The sequence below is a fragment of the Populus alba genome, chromosome 19, assembly GCF_005239225.2.
Source record: "Populus alba chromosome 19, ASM523922v2, whole genome shotgun sequence".
Classification (NCBI taxonomy): Eukaryota; Viridiplantae; Streptophyta; class Magnoliopsida; order Malpighiales; family Salicaceae; genus Populus; species Populus alba.
Window position 1 is genome coordinate 6,642,883 of NC_133302.1, and position 9,119 is coordinate 6,652,001.

Below are 9,119 nucleotides of genomic sequence, written 5' to 3' on the forward strand. Positions count from 1 at the left end.
CTAGAGACTTGTTTCCTTTAAAGTTACAATGAAAGTTCAAAAAGATCTTCAAATAATGCCAATAAGTTACAATTGGGATTTACTATATTTTTTTAGTTGATTTAGGGTTTTTTCTATTTAGTTTAAAACTCTATTATTATTATTTTCAACTTTATTTAGGACTTTTTTACTAGTATATAAACAAACCTATAAGAGTTATAATAGAGAGTTTTGATTAGAATATTTGTAGGATGAAAATATTTAGTAATAAAATTTTTGAATTAAGATTTATGGTGTGACCCTATTTGGTAGAATCACTACCAAAAATTTAGCAAATACAAATGAAAAAGATCAAAGGAATTTTTTATTAGTAGATTGCAGTGAATTTTTACCGATGAACTTTTTTTCATTGCTATATTCCTCGATAAACACCTACGAAAACATTTTGTTGGTATGTACTGAAGGAATTGCAGTGGGAAAATAAGGGGAAAAACTGAAATTTTCTTAATTGGACAAGTTTGGAATTAAGACTTTTTTAAATTAATGATATTTTAGTGACACAAAATAATAAATATATCTCAAGAAATACATCCTTCTTATACCTTTTATTTTAAAAGTATAGAATTTCCTTCTAAAATTATCTCTCATTAAAATTAAAGGTCGACTAATTAATAAGTTAAACATTCTATTATTCTTAACTAATAAGTACATTAAAATTATCTCTTTTCTTTCTCTTTAATGGACTCAATCACAATAAGTCATGTCGCCCCTTTTACTACTGCAAATCCAGTTCTAATTTCTTCCTAACACATAGCTAGCTTCTACATTGGTGCTGTCTTCACTCTCCTCCTTTGTACTGAACGATGATTCTTTTTCTCCTTCAACTGCCATTATTGTTGTTGTCATTGATTCTTCCATTGGCAAAGTTGTTCCTCTCTCCAACACTCAACAAGTTATCTCCTTGAAGCTCATAAACACAAATTATCTCTCTTGATGAATGCAGATGAAGTCATATCTTCTTGGACTAGGTGTTTTTCATTTTATTGATGGCTATTTTCCGTGTCATTCCTCTCATATAGTTTTTGCCAATGACTCCTCTATTCAGGTTAATCTCTTCTTCTTTTATTGGAAACAACATTATCAACTTATTATGAGTGCACTCATTTCTTTCTTTTTTTAACGAATGTGTTTCATCTTGTTGCTGATTTTAAAACTCTGCACTATGTTTGACACGCTCTTGAACAAATGCTTGCTTCTTTGTCCAATTCTTGCATTATTAAACTTCATGGTGCTTTTCAAGATCTTTGTCAGGGTGATGATTATGTCACCATCTATCTATAAAAAACAAAGGCTTTGTTTGATGAAATTAGTAACAGACCTATTTTGCATGAGAATTTCAATTTATATGTGTTTTTTAGACTTTAAGGTGAATTCAAAGACCTGATGACTAGTCTCTTCACTAACATTGACCCTCTTTCATATGTAGATCTTCATAGTCATTTTTTTACTTATGAGTTTCTTCATAAGAGTTCCCTTTAACCTATGAGTGTCTCAGCTACTATTTCATTGTTGCTAACACCAACCTAGCCTTTATCGGCCTTTTTTGCACCTCAACAACCCTCTTGTTCGTCTTTTGAAAATTTAGCAAACGATGCATAGTTGCTCAATCTTTTATTAAGACTAAGTATAAGGCTTTAGCTAACGAGACTTTTAAAGTCTTATTGCTTAAGTATTTATTGATAAATCTGCAAATTACTCCTACTTTTGTGCCTATCATTTGGTGTGATAATTTAAATGCCACTTAATTGTCCACAAATTATATTTTTCATGCTCATACTAAACATGTGAAGGTTGATTTTTACTTTGTACATAATAGAGTTGCAAAGAAAGATATTCATATTCATTTTATTTCGTTCAATGATCAATTTGCAAATGTTTTTACAAAGCCACTCACATTGCTTTTTTTTTTTCTCATCATCGGTTCAAGCTTCAAGTTGAACCCTCACCCTTAGTTTGAGGAGGCGTATTATGGAAAGTTCTGACTAATAGGGTATATATTATAGTAATTATATTTACCATGTGTAAGGTTAAATCTTGTGTTGTAATTTCTACATTAACTATTGTATATTGTCCTATATATGTAAATAAAAAAATGTTGAATAACTAATAAGTAAAGCTTCCAATTATTTTGAACTAAACACTACAAACATTTACAGTTTTTGAAAAATATATTTCGATGGATTAAGAATAAAAAGATCAATTGGGGAAAGTGGAAGCAAAGACCACTCATTAAGAATAATAGAGAGATTAATCAAGCCACTCCACATGATGCATATTAATACAACAAATTACACGCATAACATAAATAAAGAAGATATTCTCTTGCTTCTGGAAGAAGCTTAAGAAGAGTACATTGTTTCCTCATTATTTATGATAGAGGTACATAATTATCAACTCAACACATCTCAGAACGAAGCCTGACTTTAACAAGTGCTAACTCCAGCACTAAAGTCACGGGCAAATTTGAAAACAGTACTAATCATATGGGCAGGTAACCATATCTTGGACAACGTTGCCTTGGACATCAGCAACGTTTTACTTTATGAATTGTCAAGCAGATATGGAGGTTAAGCGAGCTTTCCGTATCTCGACCAATCGGCTTGCAAGACTGCATAACATCAAAGCGAGGTTGCAATAATTAAGATCAACAAGAAGTTAGCTTGCTTCGGTGCTAATTGAAAAGCCAAGATATTCATAAATCTAGTTCTTACGCTTCAAGTTTGGCATCATTTTGTTCTGCTAAATCCTGACCGATCTTCTTGAGTCTCTCCAGATTTTCTTTGCTTGTATTGTCCATCAAGCCTTCACTGGGTTTTAGCTCAACCTGATTGTAGTATGAAATGGCAACGCATCATTAACAATGAAATGCCAGCTTCCCCAACTTCACCACGACCAAATAAATAGCTATCTCGTTGTCGAAAATTCCTACTTTTTATACTTTCAGGTGGTTTACCTGGATCCGAGTATAGTTGTGTTCTAATCCACTGTATTGAAAGACGGTAGACATGTACATCTCAGTCATTTCATCTGGTGCAGTCGTCAGGATATCCAGCAACGGGTTGGAATTGTCATCCTGCCAAAGCCAATCAACAATTCCCCATTTGCCGTCTCTAACCTCTAGCCTGCCACTTGCATCTGGTGCTCCAGTTCCAAGGGAGAGAACAACAAATTTGTGAAAATCTGCCTTCTTTTCTTTCATCGCCTCACACACAGCTAGGAAAGACTGATAAGATTATGACAAGAGAGATAAGGCATTAATTAAAACAAAGACTATAGATGCGTTATAGAACTACAAAAAGGTGTGACTTGATTGCCAAATAGCAGTATAATTTCTACAAATGATAGTGCATTCTTTTTCCTAGCGATGCTAACTTATCATTTTCCTAGTATAAATGTTATTATATCACAATAAACAGAAACTTACAGGATTATTGGCTGCAACACCGCCATCAAACTAGGTTGAAGGCTTGCTGGTTTTAAAATGATAAGGGGGAAGTAATACGGTGCTGCAGAGGTGGCCCTACAAACGTCTGCCAGTGGAGCATCCATTGACCTGTCACGCTTGGCCTACAATTAATTTGTTCATACACAGGTGAATATCATTAAAGGAAAAAATGTTATGCGGACTTAGTGCATGCAAATTGAATTCAATAATATTTTCAATGCATATAATAGACTTTTTTTCTATATGTTTTGATCATGTTCATAGAAAGAATAATCATGCTGCAGATTATTTGGCCAAACAAAAAGTTTTTAGAGAAGTTGACTTAGTTGTTTGTTTATAATCTCTTTTATCCTGTTTGATTTTGATTGTGAATTTAGTTTGGTTCACAAGTTTTCCGACTCTTCTGAGTTTTTTGTACTATTCTAATTGTTAAGCCATATTTTTAATGACTATAATAGTTGATTAATAAATCTCTGGTATTTGATAAAAATAAAATCAAGATGAGGTCGATACATTACAACATCAGTTAACAGTAATAAATGTTGGAATATACAAGTATATATATAGGAAAATATTAGAAAATCAAGAAGAACAATGACCTTTAAGGTAGAAAAGATGGTAGGCCCAAAATGCTTGATGTCGAAGGCGGGGATGATCACACTCGTTAGAGTCTCACTGAGAGCTAGTTTCTCTCCCAAAAGTCCCTTAATCGTATCTTGCAGATTCTTGCCGTCATATTTTGGTTGTAGTAAATATGTATTAAGAGGTTCTACATAATCCTTCGCCTCAGGACTGAGCTCTACGATAATATCAATAATACCCCGCAAAAATGTAGCTGGAGTATTAATGACTTCGGCGGGCCTGTTCAAAAGACAGATCCTGTCAGCTATATTTATTTATGCAAATGTTGTTAACCATTCAGCAGAAAAGGAAGAGATTTGTTCGGAGAACATGGTTTGAATTACAAAACAAGTTCAATCCATTATTGGATTTGTTTTACCTACGTTGTCAAAGGTTCTTCCGTCGCTTCAACAGGATCAGAGATTCTGGAATCCTCTTCAGTAGACGGAGGTTGGTTTGTTTCAGGTGTTTTGAGAAAGATATATGGACTTTTGTCTTGATAAAACTTAGCAATATCTTTTGCAGCAAACAGAGGTCGTTTTTCATCATTTGGGGCTGTAAGCATAGCTGTCATAAGGCCTCCTGTGCTTGTCCCAGCAATGAAGTCAAAATAATCTACAATCCTTGCATCCTTGTTGTCCACATCCAGTTTCTACGTGAAGAACAATAATGAAACGAGGCTGACTACATGCAGTTCTCGTGTACAAGATTGATGAAGGAAAATATGAGCAAGCATGTTGAGAGAGTAAAATAACCTGGAGCTTCGCTTCAAGAACACTTAGGACTTCACTAGGAATGATGCCTCTCACTCCTCCGCCATCAATACTAAGGATTGTGATGAAGTCTCCCTGACTCTCTGGTTCACTAGAACTTCCATTCCCTGAAAATTTAACAAGGATCATAACAAGAACAAAATGTGTAAGCAAATAGTACTGGTGATTGTATGCAACTTAAATCATGAGACTGATAAGCAACAGAAGATCATGTTGTAGGAATCAATGCAAATGCTAGCTTTGGCATGATGGTGATTAAGGGCCCACCCATTTTGTGAAAGCCAAAGTATTAGAACCTTTCTGCTAGCTTGTGACTGTGTTTGCTCAACTACCACTCTCGAACTAGGACCGAAGGCTCCCTTTTTATAGCACAATTTTGGGTGATGATTCATCAATGTGAACGAGAAAAAATAAATAAAAAAAGGGTTATCCTTAAAGTCGCTGTGCTCTTGATTGCCTTTGGGCCCAGCTCCAACCTAATGACGAGATAAGGTGGGTTGTTTCTGTGTGGATAAGAGTAATCAACATGTTATTGGCTAAGTTGCATTGCGCATGAGCAAAACAATTTGGATTATTTGGAATATCTATATAAATTAACTATAGATTAATATTAGTTTCATACATTAATTATATAATTTTTGTTATTTTTTTAATTTTAATTTGGTTTGGTATTGATTTTAAATTTTAGAACCAAAAAAAATCAATACATATCATACCAAATTAATCATTTTATTAAATCCGAATAAACTAGATTACCGAATGCATATAGTAAAATTTTATTAAAAATAGTTTAACTAAAAAATTGTTGAATTTCTTTTTCAAACTAAATTGTGATATATTGTCACTTTTATCTTTTATATAGTAATCTCATAAATTTCACTTTTTTTGGATTTTACAATAAATAATGCAAGTATTTTTACTAATTAATCATCAGAGTATTTCTAATGCTAATTATTAGTATACCCGACGTATGTAGAAATTTTTTAAAAAAAAATTGATTACATGTAAATTGATAAATCAATATGATATATAATTACTCAATTATATATTAAGAAATATATTCCATAATTATGCTTAATTAATAATGTACTGAAAGAAATTAAAAAATTATTAACAACAATATATGTGCATGTTTATATATAAAAGAAGTTAGTGTAAGTTATTGTAAGGGGAAAATTACAGTAACCCTCGAGGTATAATGAAATCACAATGATAATTCGTTAGAAAAATCTTATTTTATATCCAAAATATCCTTAAACTATGAACCCTTTCAAAGAGAAATAAAAAACCCTAATAAATAAAGAAAAATACACAAAAATCAACAGATTTGACATCAGATTTGGGATTGTTGACTACAAAAATACAAGAAAAGAACAAAAACCCCTCAAAGGGAAAGGGAAATTATTTTTATTTTTATTTTTATTTTTGCTGTAATTAGACAAGACAAAATAATGCAATGCACTAAACCAATGTTGCCCTAGGCCCATTAATGTGCCTATGTGAAAATTGTCATCTCACGTACCAACAGACACCACTGAAAATAATTATACCCCGGTAACCCACCAGCCATAAAAGCACCATGCAACGTGAAACATGAAATATCTTCTTTTTGTGTTTAAAATATTATAAAAAATTAAAAAAAATTTTATTTTTTATTTTAAATTTAGTATTTTCAAATCATTTTAATATATTAATGTCAAAAATAATTTTTAAAAAATAAAAAATATATTATTTTAATTTTTAAACCCTAAAAAAAAAAAATGAAGACCCATAACCAGACAAATCCACTAACTCCATGGATGTCTGCTTCCTAAGGATTTGTTTCGATTCCTTTTAACTTTGACATGACACTGATATATATATATTGATGTGTATGAAGGAAAACCACCACCACCACCAGCACTGGCTTGATCTTTATCAACTTTGATGTCCTAAGCATATTGAATGGCTCAAGTGTATACTTCACAATAATTTAATTTCTTTGAGTTTTCTTAAAACTAAACACAATAAAAAAAACTTATTTATGGATATATAATAGAGTTTGTTGAGCTACGGCAACATCATTAACCAAGCTCAACGAAATTTTTATTGGCTGAAACAATGTTACTATAAATTTTTTTTTTAAAAAAATAAAGGTTGGCGACAATAATACTCAGTCAACCTTTTAAAAGTTTTTTTTTTATATGTATAAATTGTCTTTTAAAACCCATGCACTTTACAAATGCTTTGACAGTGTGAAGTGTAGTTGCATTTTAGGTGATTAGTAGATAACTATTATGCGATATGCTCCGTGTTGGATTATTTTTTTTTAATATAAAAAAATATTCAATGGTTTTTTAGTAAAAAAATTAAAATTATATAAAAATTAACTTGATGCAACTCAACTAGCTTAATAGATTCAAAAATAGCATGGATAGTTTGACAAAAAAAATAAGACGACATTTAAAAAAAAAGACAAAAATAAATTGGATTGACTCAAATCAATCCAAGTTAATTATCAAATCTTATGACCCAGATCATGAAAATAAAATAATCATTAACTTGTCAAAACCGCGACCAGAATCATGAGACTGAGATAATTCTATATAAACCAAATTAGAAAAAATTATGAAACTCAATTTTCAATCAACCCAATATTGAAATAATAAAAATAAAAAAACAAATTTAATTTAAAAAATATCATAAAACAAACAGCTCAAGTCAACTCAGGTTAATATGTCAAAGCCTCAACCCGAGTCATATGACCGGGATTATAGAAAGTAAATCGAAACAAATTATGAAATTTAAATCTCAATCAATCTAATGTTGAAAGATGAAGTTGAAAAAAATCATTTAAAAAAAAAACTAAAATCAATCTAAGCTACCCTGACAAACCTGCTATATAAATAATGAAACCGAGATAACCTAATAGAAAACAAATTGAAAAAATAAAGTCTAATTTCAAATCAATCAAATATTAAATTATAAAATTAAAAAAATAATTAAAAAAAGAGAGAGAAAAACTCTAAGTTAACATATCAATACCACGACCTGAATCATAAAATCATGATAAATAAATTCAAAATTATATTGAAGAAATAGATTTAAAAAATAAACCTTAAGAATATAAAATAACATGTGAGGAGGGAAGCATTGATTTCCCTCCTCAATTAGTTTATGTTAATATCATGTCTTTTGTTGTTGTTTTGGTCAATCCATTTAATTATTATATGAGTTAAGCAATTGGTAGCCATACCTTATTTGTGGATGTTATAGTGGTGGTCTAATGGACTGTTTTGCGTGCATCTATGAGAGAGAGGTTCTCACAACAATAGGTTACAAGTTTGTCCAAAAAGTAGGGGAAAAGTCATCATGCCGTTTTTTTTCTTTTCTTTTTTCATGTACATGAAAGAAATGTCTCATTTAATGGAGAAACTTCACACTATCAACGCATTTGCTAAGTGCATTTGTTAAGTGCATGGGTAAGTGGCATTAGCCAAGTTATGAGTAAGATTCCTTGATATTTCTAGTTGATTTTATATTTATTTATAAATTGAAAAAATATAAAGGATAGAATTCAATCATAGAATTAAAAACGTTTTTTTTTCAATTAATTTCTCATCACTTAACTATTTTTATGAAGCTACTATTTCACTTGTAGCTTCTTATCTAAAATCCTATTTCTTTTATATTTTTAAAAATTTTTTTAAGAAAATTGAAATTTTTTATTTTTTTTTACTTTAAATTAATTTTTTTTTTTGTATTTTCGGATATTTTTAATGTATTAATGTTAAAAAAATTATTTTTTAAAAAAACAAATTTATTTAATATATTTAAAATCACAAAATATACGCATTGCAGTATGTGCTCCCGCAGGTGAAGAAGCACTACGGTTGCACATGGATTTGGAAACTTAGGATGGGAGGGGGGTAGAAAGAGAGCGGCTAGGTTTATACAATCAAACATATTTATATCAAAAATCGAAGACAAACAATGTGCATTTATTGACTCGATTGAAGAAGTCAGAATAAACTTTCACATTCCATCCTAACATGGAGGGAAATAAAAATTTAGAGTAATAGTGTTGGATCCAAATAGCAAAAAAAAAAAAAAAAAGTTTGATTGCATAACTTCTATGAAGTTATTAGTTTTTTTAAAAAAACCAAAATTAGATGAAGTTTTGAAAAAAAAAACTTGATACATGATTAATTAACGGTTAAAGAAAAAGGTATAATAAACGAGAGTTAAGACTTATTAAGTAT

At 30.5% G+C, this 9,119-nt stretch overlaps 1 pseudogene; it reads right to left on the bottom strand.

Moving 5' to 3' along the window:
- Window positions 1–2,314: 2,314 nt before the first annotated feature.
- Window positions 2,315–5,244, bottom strand: LOC118050591 (patatin-like protein 2; annotated as a pseudogene).
- Window positions 5,245–9,119: the final 3,875 nt, after the last annotated feature.